General features: G+C 37.2%; 1 long non-coding RNA gene across 1 annotated transcript; it reads right to left on the bottom strand.

The window, feature by feature from the left end:
• LOC107558678 (uncharacterized) lies at positions 1–880 on the bottom strand. Its single transcript, XR_001605512.1, has 3 exons — positions 817–880; positions 599–659; positions 1–449 (listed from the first exon to the last, which is right to left on the bottom strand). It is a non-coding gene; the product is annotated as an uncharacterized lncRNA (long non-coding RNA).
• Positions 881–14,004: the final 13,124 nt, after the last annotated feature.

The following is a 14,004-nucleotide window of genomic DNA, read 5'->3' on the forward strand; positions in this document are numbered from 1 at the left end:
ATGCAATTTAAAAGTAATTAATTTTAAAAGTTACATCAATCAGTTTCAAGACCTTCATTATCAGCACATATACATTACTTTCTTTTGTAAACCATTATGACTTGTACACCATTACACATGTTTTTGTTTGTTTGTTTTTTTGCATGAAAAGATGATTAAGCAGTAGCATTGTAAGATATTATAATGATTTTGTTATTATTGCTCATTATTTCAGTTGTCAGATTCACAGTAACACAGCTTGTGATGTCTTATGGCCCGCTGATTGTTGTCTTGCTAGTGGTCGGTGGACTTGTTTTCCGAGTTGTCACAACTCTAATGTCTTCCTCAGAAGATTCATTAGACTCGTCAGAATTCTCAACCGACTGTGAATCCTCTCTGTATGCTCTGCGTGAATTGTTTTCATCCGAACCCTCCGAGTCTGATGAATCAGATCTTCTGCGCGGGTAAGGCTGAGGATTTAAACATTTGATCATCTCATTAATAACAGTACTGTATGCTCTTGAAAAAATACAAAGTTAATAAAGTATAACAGTAACACTTTATTTAAAAAAAATTATTATTATTTTTTTTTTTAAAGAAAACATTACTGAATCCTTACTGGTTTTGAAAAGACTGATGCAACAAACAGCATCAGCAGCATTGCGTGTAAAGTCTTCATCCTGCAAATCAAAAGAACCTAATGTGAAAATATTATTCTCTAGTTAAACCAAACAGTGTTTAGCTCAGATTAAATTCATTTATTATTCAGTTGCCAATAATAAAGATAGATTAGAAAGCTTAAATGTAGTGTATACATTCGAGAGATGAATGGTTTACCTTGCACAGATGTTCTTGTCCAGTTACTGTAATGTCACAGTCTGTATTTACTCTGGCATCTGTGGTACTGTGCCTTAAATACTGGATGGATGTGAGTAAACCAGGGCTTGGTCCAATGAATTTCCATGACGACGATGTGACAAGTAAACATTCGTGCAACTTCCGGGTCTCTACCAAACAGAAAGTCTCTACCAAAATCCACAACGCTGCTTTTCTGCATTGTTTCGATAATCACACGGTGTGCTACTTGTATAGTTCGGTAACAGTGAAAGGCTCAGAACTTAAACATTTTCTATGTATACTTATGTTCAGGATTTACTGAATATTACTGAATATTTTTGGACAACGTAAAACCTAAAACACATTTTTTTTTTAATTGCAAACCAATGCTGGTTTAATGTGGGCTTTTAACCTTTTCATATGGCTTTTATAACATTCAATGAAAATGGACCGACTTCATATTAAGTTCTATGTACTTTTCTAGTGTAATTACACTGTTGACCCTATCTCCACCCTTAACTGGTCCTAACCAGACCACCAAAACTGATCCTAATCTTATCTCTAACCTTATCTTAAGCATTTTGTAATTCATCATGAGCACAACAGGTACACTGTAACTAACAATTCATTATTTTATTATTAACTACATAGTATTTGAAGATGCCTAATATAAAGTGGGACCAGAATATATTTAATTTAATGACTCTAAAATGTGAAGTGAAGTGACGTGACATGTGGCCAAGTATGGTGACCCATACTCGGAATTAGTGCTCTGCATTTACCCATCCAAAGTGCACTCACACAGCAGTGAACACACACAAACCGTGAACACACACCCGGAGCAGTGGACAGCCATTTATGCTGCGGCTTTTTATGTCATGTTGTCACAGCCTTGTTGCACTTAAGATGAGAGATTGGATCTAAATGTGGCAGTATATTTTTATTTACACAAACTCAGAACTGGAAACAGAACAAAATGACTGGGTTAGGAAACACTTTAGTATAGGGACCAATTCTCACTATTAACTACTTGCTGATTTGCATGTCTATTATTAACATATTGGCTCTTTATTAGTACTTATAAAGCACATATTCTGCATGACCATATTCTACATCCCTAATCATACCCAATACCTATCACAACTACCTTACTATTAATAAGCTGCAAATAAGGAATTTATTAAGTTAATGGGTTGTTAATAGCGCAAATTGGACAACGTAACAATGAACTATAAGCTCCATTGATGATGTCCTCTACAAACAAAACTCGTGCTAACACAGAAATATTATAATTGCTAAAATATTAACAAAGATGCATCAAATCTTTAAAGATGTATATGTACTGTGAACATGAATAAACAAAACACCTACTAATACATCTCTCCCTGTCTCTTTCTTTCTCTAATAAGTTGCACACTATCTGATCTGATACAATAACATATTCTTGATTGTTCAGTATGTTACAGATTGTATATTGTCATTTAACAAGTCACTTTTATCCAAAGCCTTTATCCTGGAGTGACCAGTGTCTTGATCAAGGGCAGAACTCCTTATGGCAAACTCACACTACAGGGCTTTGGGCTTTAATGCCGCCACAGATATATTTCCAAGGTCTGCAACAAAACCTCTGGATTGGGGCCAAATCGCTGCTTGTTGAGGTCACTAAAGCTTGTTAAGTATGTGCAACATGTTAAGTATGTGCAAGTCAGCATCATGATCTGAACCTGTCTCGAGCAGTCAAAGACGCTACAATATTTTCACACAAGTTTGATATTATTGCCACATGATCTCATAGTGTGAGCGACGCAGTGACAAGGTGGAATTAATCCAGTCAATCACAGCGCAGATGGTGTAAACGGAGAAAGGTCGATCAAGTTCAACGTACAATGTCAAACCGACTGTCTGTCTAGGCACAACATATGAATCACTAATCCATTACGAGAGTTCATTTGAAGGATACTTATTCATAATAGATTCTTGTAGTAAGTTCCTCCGCAAAACTCAGCTATGTAAGGGAGTGCTTCAGAGTATGTGAGTGGAGCGCTCCATTTTGAATGGAGCGAGGAGCGGATATTTTAAAAGGGGTCATATGACATTGCTAAAAAAGTACATTATTTTGTGTATTTGGTGTAATGAAATGTGTTTATGTGGTTTAAGGTTCAAAAAACACATTATTTTCCACACACTGTACATTATTGTTTCTCATCTATGCCCCGCCTTTCTGAAACGCGTCGATTTTTACAAAGCTCATCGGTCTGAAAAACAAGGTGTGCTCTGATTGGCCAGCTATCCAGTGCGTTGTGATTGGCCGAATGCCTCAAGAGTGTGCCGGAAATGTTATGCCCCTACCATACTGTGATGCCCTGTCCGGCCGGAGCGACGAGACAAAAACATTAAAACCCATTACAAATGAGGCATTTGTTGCATCCAGTGGGGACATAATTACTGATTATAATGACTTGGGGTGCTTTCACACCTGGCCTGTTGTTTCGGAACTTGGCGCGTTTGCCCCCTTAGCCCAGTTCGTTTGGGCATATGTGAACATGGCAATCGCGCTCTGATCCGTGCCAAAACAATCGGTCCGAGATCGCCTGAACGAGGGGGTCTCGGCTCGATTGTAAACGAACTCTGGAGTGGTTCGGTTGTAGTGATCCGATCCAACGGACCAACGAACCAGGCTATATCACAATGTATGATGGGTAATTATGTACAGTAAGTTCTGTGAAAAGCATTAGCTTTGTTGTTTTGCTAATACCTCAAAATGAACCTGTGAATGTCTGTGGGCGAGCATGTCTTTGCCATTCAAAAATCAAAGCGCACTTTTTTATTTTATAATGCCGTCTTATTGCTCTTCTTTGTAGTTGGTGCATTTTAAAAATCTTTTCCCAATCAATCCTGGACTCCTGCTCAAAATGATAAATTATTATAACGGCAGCTACAAAAAAAAAAAAAACAAACCCACGAAGTTGTTATCGTTCCATCCTGACAGATGACATGCGTGGCAGCTAAGTGGAATCCCAGAAAATGATCAGTTTTAGTCAGTTAACAGTTTAGTCGCACATGACTTGTATTAACAAATTTGGTCCGTTTAGAAACTTTGCCCTGTGAAAGCGAACCGCACCAAGAATAAAAAGCAACATTGTAATAATTGTAATCCCTGTTTCGGAACAAAGCAATCGATCTACAGGTGTGAAAGCACCCTTATACTGTTTTTTTACACATTGCGCCGCGTAAACATAAAACTATGTCTGCATTTGTGATCGGAGAAATGACAAAATACAAGCGCTACTCTACACTGCTCAAAACTCGCGTTTGAATCATCAGTGGCAAATCCTTTAAATATAAAAGCATACTTACAGGCTGTGAGTCAGAAGCGCCAGACTGTCCTTGTAAAGTTGGAATTGCCCCACTTTATAGAAACAACCTTTGTGCACAGCCGGCATTGTACTCTTCCAGGTTCAGGAAACAGTCCTCCGTAAAATGCGCTGCACACATCTTGTGAACAGTGTTATAAATACAACTTAACCACTGATTTCTAGTTGTGTCCTCTTTTGAAAGACCAAACAAAGTAGTTTCGCTTTCACAACGAAACACAGCGTCGCCCACGACATGATGGCGGCAACAACAATACTACAGCGAGAATCAAAGTTACGCCTTCTTTCTTTGCATTTACATTTACATTTAGTCATTTAGCAGACGCTTTTATCCAAAACGACTTACAAATGAGGACAATAAAAGCAGTCAAAACTAACAAAAGAGCAACAATATATAAGTGCAAATGACGAGTCTCGGTTAGCCTAACGCAGTACACGTAGCAAGGTGTACATATATATATATATAAGTGCAAATGACGAGTCTCGGTGAGCCTAACGCAGTACACGTAGCAAGGTGTACATATATATATATATATATACATATATTATACACACACATATATACACACACACACAAAGAAAAACAAATAGATAGAATAGGAAAACTAGAAAGCTAATGTTTTTTATTAAATAATTAAATAAAACTAAATAAAAAGTTAAAAGAGTTAGAGGGTCAAATAAAGGTGACGTCAAATCTTTGCGTGAACATTTGGGCGGTATTATGCAAATCTTCCCACACAGTGACGTAGACGTGGGGGCGTGTTAGAACGAGCCGTTTTAGGAGGGCGTGGACAAGTTTGAACTTTTATCAAATATCTCTTTGGATTTGAGACTTTAGTCTTCGCAACTTTAGGGATCTTATCTATGCACAAACAGCTTGTAACACTCCAAAGAGAAAGGAAAACTTGAAATTGCTTCATATGATCCCTTTAAAAGTCGGAGTGTCGTGGTTTTCACTTGCTCCGAGAGCACTCCACTACCGCTCCATCACGACAACTACATATTTAGCAAAAATTCAGGTTCAACATATTTAGCAAGCTTGATACAGACGGATCACTTAAATCAGAAAGAATGTGAAGGTTATGATGATGGCAACGGACAAGTTATAACTCTCAAGGTATTTGTTTGTTCCTTCAAGATACTGAATATTCTCAAGTGAAAGCATGATTTAAACAGGTACAACACTTATTCACACGCAATCACTCTCTCAATAATGCATTCAAAGAAATGTAATCTTATAGTGCTTCTTCATCTGTAACAGTTATCCGATTTCGAATGAGCAGAAATCAGCGATCCGTAGATGAAATAACTGACGAAAACATAGTTATTTTCATCCTTCACAAACAAAATTTCCTCAGGGAGCGAAGGTGGAGCGGTGTTTCTGATATCAGTGAGTGAGGAGTGGAGCGGGAGCGGGAAATGGTGAATCAGGAGTGGAGCTGGAGTGATTATTGAATGCTTGGAGCGCAGAGGCGAAACAGTTGTCACTCCGCTCAGACACTCTGGAGTGCTTGAGTGATGGAAGGGTAGTCCAGGGTTCATCAGAAGGAACTGAACAGGACTCAGTAAGTGCACATTATCCCCTCAGAGAGGGGAAGACATTAAATGCAAGCTCTACACCCTTCCAGCCACCTGAGTCCAAGGGCTAGTTCTCAAAAACTCCGGATGAAACTGGTTCTATTAGCAGATTTTAAAATCTGGCAAATGTATAGGCATAGCCCAAACTGCAGATTTACAATTGTCCACTAATGAGGCACCAATTGCTAAGCTGACAAAGCAGAAATGCCCCTGATTGAGTGATTTCTCACTCTCAGTGGGCATGGTAAGCCTCTGGCCTGATGGGCCGCGAGGATCGCATCCACAATCCAGTGGGAGATCCTTTGTTTGGAGACAGCTTCTGCTGGAGAAGTGGAATGCTGGCCTTCCCAAGGAAGGATAGCACAGATCCGATTCTACATCTCCGAGGATTTTTCCCCTGGGAAGAACACCAATTCACGAAAATGCACCATTACAGATTGTACAGCTGCCTCGCAGAGGGGGCCCTCTCCTGTGTAATGATATTCACCACCACGGGTCAAAAACCTCTGAATTCCTTCTGGTCGCATCCAGCAACCAACATGGAGCCTCTAGAGAACTGGGCGCAGGTGCCAGATTGTGCCCTTCCCCTGGGAGAAGGTCCCTTCTTAGGGGAATCTGCCAGGGATGAGCTGATGCCAATGGCACGAGCTGCGAGAACCGAGTCTTGCTGGATCAACAATGTGGCCAAAACAAGAGTTGTTCCATGTCCTCCCTGCCTTTGCACAGAATCCGCACAATAAGCCTCACTGGGGGAAACACATATTCGTGTAGGCCTGGGCTGGCTGTGTGCCAGTGTGTCCGTGCTGAGAGGGCCAAATGTGCATTCTGTAGCCTTGTTGAGGTAGCGTTAGCATCCCTGTTCTTTGTGTACTTGAAGTACCGATACCACAATGATGGTGGTTGGATGCTGCACTGTCATCTCTGAGTTTACACAGATTTGTGGGTTTTATTGAGTGGCTTACACTATAATGAATTCCCCTACCTTTCCAAAAACAAAGAAGCAATTTGATGATCTCTACGCTGGATTTTCTCCGTCACCAAGTCTTCCCACCTTGTGTATGACTTACCATGATTTATGCTCATTTTGTCTTTTTTGTCCTTTTTCTCTTCTGGCTTGAGAGCTTTTCTACTTCTTTGGTCACACATGTACTGATTCTCCCACTGTCTCTGCTGGTAAAGCGAAATAATAAGTCTGTTTCATTGTAATAAGTTTCGCGCAACACTTTTAGCAAGCAACACTACGCTTCTAGCGTATTTGCAGAGGTGGCAGCCAAAAGGACCAGGCATTCTCTGCTATATATATAGAAACGAGCATGTCATGTTATTTATTTCACCATGCCGAATACATTGACATGGGTGATCCACAATATGCACCATTAAGGAAAATGTAAATTAACATTTCCAGCTGTAGGACTAGTATGTGTTGAATGTGAAGTTTCCTACTGTGAATAGAAAGCAGCAACTCTCTGGTTACCAGCTCTGAGCTTTCTGACATCATGTCAAACCATCAAGGCTTAATCAGTCACACAAGAAGCCAAGGATTAAGTCAAGAAGAATCACTTCAAGAGGACAAAAACAATCCAACCCAGATTCACTTGATGACTGTGCTAACAAAAGTCAATAAAAGTAAATAAATCAGTGTTTTGTAACTTAATTCATGTGATAACAATGGATAACACAGCAGTGAACACACACACGGAGCAGTGGGCAGCCATTTTTTGCTGCAGCGCCTGGGGAGCAGTTGGGGGTTCGGTGCACCTCAAGGGCACCTCAGTCGTGGTATTGAAGGCGGGTGAGAGCACTGTACATTCACTCCCCCCACCAACAATCCCTGCTGGTATGAGACTCGAACCCGCAACCTTTGGGTTATGAGTCCGACTCTCTAACCATTAGGCCACGACTTCCCCAAAGGTAATAGTTAATAAGGTAGTTGTTAAGTTTAGGTATTGGGTAGGATTAGGGATCTAACATATGGTCATGCAGAATAAGGCATTAATATATGCTTTATACGTACTAATAAACAGCCAATATGCTAGTAATATGCATGCTAATAAGCAACTAGTTAAAAGTGAGAATTGGTGCTTAAAACAGTGTTACCAAGTGGTCTAATAAACTTTTGCACTATATTCCAAGTCTCCTGAAGCCAATCGACAGTGTGAGGAGCAGACAGAAATGCAGAAATGTCAACACTAACATACTGTCTCCTTAAAAATTCGTGAAAGTGATGTCCAGTTTTGTGAAAACATTTCCAATTACATTTAATTTCCAATTAATCATTTGATCAACTTCACAGAACCAGTCTAAATGTTTTGTTCACAATCAGGAAACCAGTGGAAGATGATCAGTGAATAACAATATCAGTCTTTACAAAATGCTATTGTATGACTTAAAATAAAGTCATACAGTCATTTTTTGATGTGCTGTTCCTTTAAAGAGATCATACATTTCCTCAGCTGTTTCAAAAGCTGAACATCTGTATAAACAATTAATGAAACACTTTAAAGAAAAGTAAAATGCTGCTGTCATCTAACACTCGCCTGGTACATTTCCTCATTGGTGTGAACTCCATAGCTGATAGTACACTATAAGTTTAACTAACTTTAAAGTGAAGATCAAAATGCACAAGGTACCATCTCATTATTTTATTTTTATACAGCGTGACCAAAAAGTATTTGGAAACTAAAGACACACTTAAAACTGTGAACTGTGTCTTTGTCTTACATAACAACCATGCAAAATATTTATATAACTCGTTTATATAACACCATAACTAGTTTGTTAGGTTTCAAGTCATGAGACAACAGAAATAATGTTGAAAATGAAGGCAAAAGGTAATGGGACATTTTCTGGATGTCAAACGTCAGTGGAAAACTACACCTGTGGTTGTCACCTGAGAACTTGACAACTTTATACATCCACTAAAATAAAATCACCTAGAGATCAGCAGGTTAAACGTAACTGCTTGGTTGAGAAAAGTCAACCTCTAGCAGCATCTAAGCTTAGATCATTTCATATTTTGTTACCTAACGTAAAATCTTCAGTAACCACAAAACAAATTTTTTTTCTCAAACAACATCTGGCAAGACATGCACACTTTATAGAAGTAAGTGGCTAAATGGATCAAAGACTGAAAATAATTAACTTGATTTCTTCACCGTTAGCAGTTGTCTTCATTGTTGTGAAGTCATGAGGTAAACCTTTACCACAATGTTGTTGCGCATTACCAGCTCAGATCAGCAGAAACAAATGCATCGTAGACATATAAGCACACATGTATCAACATCAACATGAATATTTTATACTAAATTTGAAGGTATAGCTGTGAACATCACATGTTTCGGTTTGTTTGCGGGAAAGTTCCAGGTCCTAAATTGAACAATGTTTAAAGCATTCAGTATTTCTTTGGGTTGCAGTATGTGTCCTGCAGCAGTTCATATCTAGATTTCCCAGGCATTTTAACAAGCATATATCATTACGGAAAGAGTATCATAAAAAATGTTTTTTAAAAAGTTGAAATGCCTGTGGTTTCAGATCACCACAGACCACGTTCAAAAAGAAACACTGTATTAAAAGAAATGCATGAAAGTGTTCAGCACCATTTATTTTAAATGATCTTGAGAAGTCATGAGTGAATTCTGTAGCATGTCACACAACTATTTTCTATACATGCATACCTAGTTTTACATGAGATTTCATTACAGGTGGAGATTATATGGCACACAACAGAACATAAAAGCCAAATGTTCCACAAAATATTCATAAAGTGACCTACAGTAGAAGAGATTCCACAGAATATAAGCCACACCACCAGAATCACAGACCTCATGATCAGATAAACCTGCTTTCAAACAGAAAGCAAATTTACATGAACGTTTCTGATCTATAAAAGTTACATGCAAAAATGTGCATGTATTAGTGAAATTAGAATAAAATAACTAACCTTTTTAACTAAACTGAAAAAATGTGTCCTAGTTTCTTTGGATAAAAGCATCTGCTAAATGACAAGTAACCGTCTTTTTGAATGCATATACATTGTTTGCCCAGCCAATCAGAATAGGCTTGTGTCGTGGTGAAAACAATCAAAAGGGGTGAATTTGTAATTATGCGTTCATTACGTTAATTAGAAATGCCTTAGGAATGCAATGATCACTTTTAGTCCTGGTTTCAGGAGAGGTTTTCTGTCATTGGTGAGAAAAGTTCTACACCTGCAGTTTATGAAGCCATAAATGAGACGATATGTGTCTAAACCAGATCAGATGTTCACCATATTAACATTATTACGAACAGCATATTAGTTACTCAATGTGATCCACAATGTTGATGCATGTACCACATTATAAAGCAAACTGAGCTGTCATCTGTAAACCTGTCTGTCATATTTTGTTGGGTGTACCAGGTATATTTGGGTTTACCAAAATTCTGAGGTTTATTCCACAGTTTTTTTATTATGTTTTTATTAGGAGCTGATGTTGCAATTTCAATAGTTGTGTGATTATTACACAAAATGTGGTCACATGTACAGTATAATGAATTCTATGCTTTTCCGTTTAAAGACATGTGCATATTGCATTATTACACAAGAACTCATTATTTATTGCTTAACCCCTTAACTGTCACCGTCCCACCTGTGGGACGCTTGGCCCTCTTTTTTTTGTTGTCCTTTTTCTCTATCAAATCTTTTAGTAATCATATATAATCTGAAAGCTTAGAAGCCCATGATTCATCCTGTGAAAACCATTTTGAAATCGGACATTGTGTTACCATGCAAATGGTACTTTAAAATCTTTTGACAGTCTCCTCCCCCTTAGTGGGCGGTGTCAAGTGTCATATTACAAAATGCATTACGCTCTTTTACAATCAAAACTTTTTATAATCTTGACAAAAAACATATCATTGGAAAGGTCTGAGTCTCAGAATTCCATATTTAGTGGTTATTTTGAGATAGGGTTAGATAAGTAATATTGACAGAGAAATCTAGACATTTGTGACAGAAAAATGCATTAAAAAAATTGAATGGAGTTTGGATGGCTGTTTGTGGTATAACGCCCTAAATCAAATCTCACAGGAACCTCCATTTTTTTCATATCAACTTCAAATTTGGAACATAACTTAGTTATTTAGACATAAGGCTTTAATTTTACACCAATTTTAGAGTAAAACCTGATATGTAAAATATTTATTATATATAAAATAAAATAAAATTAATATAGTCCATTTTCTTTACAGTAAATTGAAACTACCATAACTTTTTGATACTTTAATTCTTTTTTAAAAATTCGATAATCTGCTGATTTTCTTCTCTAAAAAGAGACCAACCTTATGTCTGTATTCCAAAGTGTTCATAAATTACAATAATTTAAATTTGGATAGTGCACCTGCATGCCTATTTTAAAAAATGGGGGGGTGACAGTTAAGGAGCTAAATTCACAATAGTTTCTGCAATTACTTGTGATAATCTGATACTGTATATGTAATAAAAACAAATGCATCATTTTGTGATTTTTAGGGTAAAACTGAATGATAAAGACATCCATTGTAGTGTTATCACTGGGGTTTTGTCTCAAAGCACCGGTAAGTGCCACCAAAATAATTAAGTTCACTTCAGCCAATTAAAATACAATAATTCTGACTAAAGATCTCTTTCTTCATATAGGTATAGTGATAAAGAACCAGTCTTTGATGAAGTCTTGTCAGCCTAAATTATCTTTCTTGTTGTAGTTTAATTCTGAATCCTGAATGAATGAACAAATAGTAATGGCGTTAGATGAGACAGAGAGAGTGAGATGTTGACCTCTACTGGTTCAAATCTGTCAATGAACTAGGAAATGTTTTTTTTCTTGCACAAATTCTGCACTGTAACTGTAAATTGCTGTATTCACAAAAAGTACCTTAAAGGGACAGTTCACCCAAAAATGAAAATTCTGTCATCATGTACTCACCCTCATGTCGTTCCAAACCTGTAAGAGTTGCTTTCTTATGTTGAACACAAAAGAAGATATTTTGAAGATTGCTGGTAATCAAACAGTTGGTGGTTGCCATTGACTTCTATAGTATTCTTTTTCCTACTATGGAAGTCAATGGCAACCATCAGGTTTGGAACGACATGAAGGTGAGTACATGATGACAGAATTGTCATTTTTGGGTGAACTATCCCTTTAACAAACGGATTCTATCATTTCTACCTAATGTTACCATATGAATATATTATATATATATACTTTTATAGATATATAATTCACATAAAATACATAAATTACTTTAAAAATCCTGTGTGTGTGTGTGTGTGTGTGTGTGTGTGCGCGCGTGTACTTGTTTATGCTACACAGAGGGGACCAAATGTCCCCACAAGGATAGAAAAAACCTGACATTTTTGACATTGTGGGGACCAGCCTGCAGTCCCCATGAAGGAATTTTTTTTTTTTAATAGTAAATGATGTTTATCTGAAAGTGTAACAATGCAAACAGGTTTTCTGTAAGGGGTAGGTTTAGGGTTAGGGGATAGAAAATGTTGTTTGGTCAGTATAAAAGTAACAGAAGCCTATGGAAAGTCCCCACAATTCACAGAAACAAACGTGTGTGTGTGTGTGTGTGTGTGTGTGTGTGTGTGTGTGTGTGTGTGTGTGTGTGTTATTGAAAGTATAGACTGAAGTATAGACTGAAAATGTATATCTTCATCAAGTGAATTGAACATGTTACATAAGAGCTTTGGAATGCAAAGATGCTGTATTATAGGACAGCAGTGTTTTCCATAATTACTGAGGAAAGTCTTGACAAATACACCTGCAGTTTTATAGAGACATAAACAAGACAGTAATGATGTCTAGACTTGACAAGTCTCATTTCTCACTCTGAGACATCTTAAGATGTAAATTTGCTTTTACTTTAAACCTTTGTAAATTATGTTAGTAACATTTTTTTACTCATCCGACTCAATAAACAATATTATCTGGACAATGTCAGTTTTCATCGTACAACATTCAATGCCTAATAAACTGATGTTGAAATTGAATTAGTCCTGTGATTGCTTCATTGTAATCTCATGTGTGGTATAATCTGATTGGACAGATTTTTGATGCACTACTCATAAGGCATTTAAATGTCCCTACTGCAACATTAAAGCAGAGCTGAATGTTTCTCATTTGACGGTAAGTTTACAACACTTTTGTAGGTATTCGGGACTTTGTAACTTACAGCAAGCAACATCTGCAAAGGACCATGAATTATTATGACTGACATTCAGATAAGAACTGCGTATTATCTAGTTTTAAAAACTCAATGACTGCTTTATCAGGCATGCATGATATATTTGTCACACCTCTTTGGACGTTTTGTTGTGTTTTCATCCTTTATGTGTTCATTGACCCTGTTTCTGTCTCTCTTTCATTAGTTAGTTCCTTGTGCCCATATTTGGTTATGTTCTTGTTATGTCATTATTAGTTCATCCTCCTCACCTGTCTGTCCCTCATCAAGCTCCCCTATATTTAGTCAAGTCTGTGCATTCTGTATTTGTCTAGTGTTAAAGTTGAGTTGTGCGTGTGTTACTGCCTACCTTCTGTGGATTGCGTCTGTGAGGTTTATATTAAAGATTATTTGCATTCATCTTCTTCTTTGTCATGCGCTTATCACACCGTACCGTGAAAATATTGTACAGATAACCTCAATTTGAGCAGCAAAGGGCATATACACTTAACTATAGCTTATAGGTTTGTTACATTATATTTGGTTGAGCAAAGAAACATCCTCCTATGAAGAATCATTTTTAATATTTTCATTGGTTTTTGGAGATTAAAATGCATTCTTTATTTTATATTATAGTTTGAGTGTACTGGTTTCATTTATTGAAACATTATATAGGTGGTTTTCTAAAGATCTAGAGAATTAAAAACCGTGGAACTTTCCAAAGGAATCAGATTGTAAAATTCTTTTTGGTTTAAGTTTGCAACTTGACTTCTAAACAAAGATTTTCCATGTCTTACAGAAACTTGACAAAATCCTAATAATGTGTTTGCCAACTCTGAAATGTGAACATGTCATTATTATCGAAGTAGGTCTAGGGTTTGTGATCACTGTGGTTTTTAAAGATAATTTATGTATAATGAGCAAAGTATTTTTCAAATGTATCATATTTTCCTGTAAAATTAATGTTAATTATAGTTATATTATTAAGTTTATGATGTGGTCTACTGGTGTCAGCGACTCACCACAGTCACCAGCCACAACTTACACCAGATCACGC

The sequence above is a fragment of the Sinocyclocheilus grahami genome, unplaced genomic scaffold (genome assembly GCF_001515645.1).
Source record: "Sinocyclocheilus grahami isolate Dianchi unplaced genomic scaffold, SAMN03320097.WGS_v1.1 scaffold655.1, whole genome shotgun sequence".
NCBI classification, from domain to species: Eukaryota; Metazoa; Chordata; class Actinopteri; order Cypriniformes; family Cyprinidae; genus Sinocyclocheilus; species Sinocyclocheilus grahami.